The sequence below is a fragment of the Gossypium hirsutum genome, chromosome A06 (genome assembly GCF_007990345.1).
Source record: "Gossypium hirsutum isolate 1008001.06 chromosome A06, Gossypium_hirsutum_v2.1, whole genome shotgun sequence".
Taxonomy (NCBI): Eukaryota; Viridiplantae; Streptophyta; class Magnoliopsida; order Malvales; family Malvaceae; genus Gossypium; species Gossypium hirsutum.
In genome coordinates, this window is record NC_053429.1 from 34,670,220 (window position 1) to 34,673,008 (window position 2,789).

The window sequence follows — 2,789 nt, forward strand, 5'->3', positions numbered from 1 at the left end:
TTAATTGGACACTTTACTCATAGAATTTCCTCATGAAACTTTAACACATGCATATTTTCATATTCTAGACCTCATAATAATCATAAAATAAATATTTCAACGTCAAATTTGTGGTCCTGAAACCACTGTTTTGACTAGGCCCTATTTTGGGATGTTACACTAAATCTTTTCTAGGTTAGAGTTATTTAGATGAATGTTTTATCATCTTTAGTGCCTGTGATTTGATATTTACTATGTCACTATTTCATTCGATTTATGCTTATTTTAAATACATGCATGCAAGCTCTAGACATAGTTCATTGTGTGATGTGTTTTTAGATGTATTTTCTGAAAAGGATAAATTTACTGGATCTGGAATCATTTGATGCAAGAAAATACTCAACAAAATATTTGTAGCACTCTAGAAATAGATGTTGTGAGTTGTACAGAGAAGAATGTTCATTTTTGTTATTAATCTAGAGTTTTGTAGACATACAGCAACTTAGGTTTCTAGCTTAGGATCTAGCTATCGAAAGATGCAAGTTATAGTCGTGACTTTCTAAGCAGTTGATTAGACAATATTTTTCCGTGGCATTATTTTATGAACATTTCAGCTTAATAATTCTAGCCCTATTCATTCAAGAACAAAAATACTCTTGCTTTTATCTATAATTTTCCACATGATATTATTTGCTATATCAATTCTTTGTTTTTAGCATTTGATTTCATTAATTCATTATACAAACATCTTATTCAACTTGAGAGTACTTCCTGCTATTTAGTATGTTCAATAGGATTATAATAACTTACTCAATTTCTTACCAATTTCTGATCCCTATGGAGACGATACTTACTTATCACTTTACTACTTGAATGACATGTACACTTGCACAATTGCATTAGTTATTTACACACAACAAGTTTTTGACGCTATTGTTGGGGATCAACAATATTGGTGAAAAGTTGATTTGTTATTATTCCTGTTATTTTTATTAGAGTAGTTAATTTGTATTTTATTTTATTTTATTTTTCAGGTTTGTATTAGTGCATGAGAAAAAGTATTCAAGAGGATTCAAAACATTGTTTTGATCCTGAAATTGAAAAGGCATTAAGGTGATGAAGAAAAGAGTTAAGAGAAATGGAGAGAAATAGAAATGATCCAATCAGAGAAGATCCAATACTTCAGAATGAAAGGAATGCTGATATTCCTCGAATGATAGATAATAGTGATAGACCCATTAGAGAATATGTAGACCCATTAGAGAATATGTAGTGCCTATTTTTGATGATCGAAATCCAGGAATTTTCAGGCCGCATATTCAAGCTCAACATTTCGAGTTGAAACCAATGACGTTTCAAATGCTACAAACGGTAGGACAGTTTAGTAGGTTACTTATTGAAGATCCATGACTGCATCAGAGACTCTTTTTGGAGGTCTGTGATTCATTTATGCAGCAAGGTGTTCTTGAAAATTCCCTTAGACTTAAGTTATTTCTTATTGCGTGATCATGCCAGAGCATGTTTAATTGCTTTGTCGTCAGGAACGGTGGCATATTGGAATAAAATTTATCAAAGGTTTTTGCTACGGTATAATCCTCCAAATATGAATGCCAAGTTATGAAATGATATTACATCTTTTTGTTAATTAGAGGATGAGATGTTATATAAAGCTTGGGAGCGATTCATGGAATTATTGCAGAATTGTCCAATGCATGGTTTCCAACATTGGAGACAAATGGTGTGACACCCCTAACCCGTATCTGTCACTAGAATAGGGTTACGGAGCATTACCAAACTTATTGCTTAAACAAACATACATTTTTCATATCCAAATAAAAGTCATTCACAATCAATCATATTGTCCCTAAGATGAGCCCTCGAGGCTAAAACAAGCATTAGAAGTGATTCGGGACTAAACCGAGAACATAAGAAAATTTTGGAAAAACATAGAAAATTTTCAAAATACAGGGGATACACACCCATGTTGCCCGACCGTATATCTCATATTGCTAAAGGCACGCCCGTATCACAAGCCGTGTGGACATTCGAAATGGGATGACATGGCCATTTCCCATCCCGTGTCCTATCCCGTGTAACTCCCTAACTTGGGTCACACAACCAAAAACATGCCCGTGTGACTAGCCCGTGTACCCTTCGAAATGGCCTCACATGCCCGTGTTCCAGGTCGTATGCTAGCCCGTGTTAAAACTATAGAATATACTGACTTATGCCACACGGCCAAGTCACATGCCCGTGTGTTGGCCCGTGTGGAGATATTGGCTTGTTTTCTAATTAAGTACTAGGGGATATACGTCATGTCACCCAACCGTATGTCACACATGGCTGAGACACATGTCTGTGTCACTGCCTGTGTGGACAAAAATAACCTATGTTTTAAGCCACATTTTTCACCCAAAATATGCAACAACCTAAACACATCAAATGGCATATAACCTTATCTTCAATAGGCATTCAAAACATCGACAACCAAGTCCAATTCATGCAATATCAATACCAATAACTACAAGGATCATAAGTATCACAATTAACCATTCACTTTCAAACCAATTTCACATCTAAAAATCACCTAAATGGTCACTTTCAACTATGCATTATTTTTGCCTAAAACCACATGTATACCATATCTTAAAATTCAACCATTTGGTACTCAAAATACCAATTCACAACAAGCATTCACATAGCAGTTATAAGCCACATAAGAAAAGGCCATTTACACATATATACATCCCCAAGTATACCAAAATAAGCCAAATCACATGGCTAAACACATAACCTTTACATATATCATT

At 34.5% G+C, this 2,789-nt stretch overlaps 1 non-coding gene across 1 annotated transcript; it reads right to left on the minus strand.

The window, feature by feature from the left end:
- Nucleotides 1–1,591: 1,591 nt before the first annotated feature.
- LOC121231268 (small nucleolar RNA R71) lies at nt 1,592–1,693 on the minus strand. The gene has a single exon (XR_005929332.1). It is a non-coding gene; the product is annotated as a small nucleolar RNA R71 (small nucleolar RNA).
- Between the last annotated feature and the right edge of the window lie 1,096 nt (nt 1,694–2,789).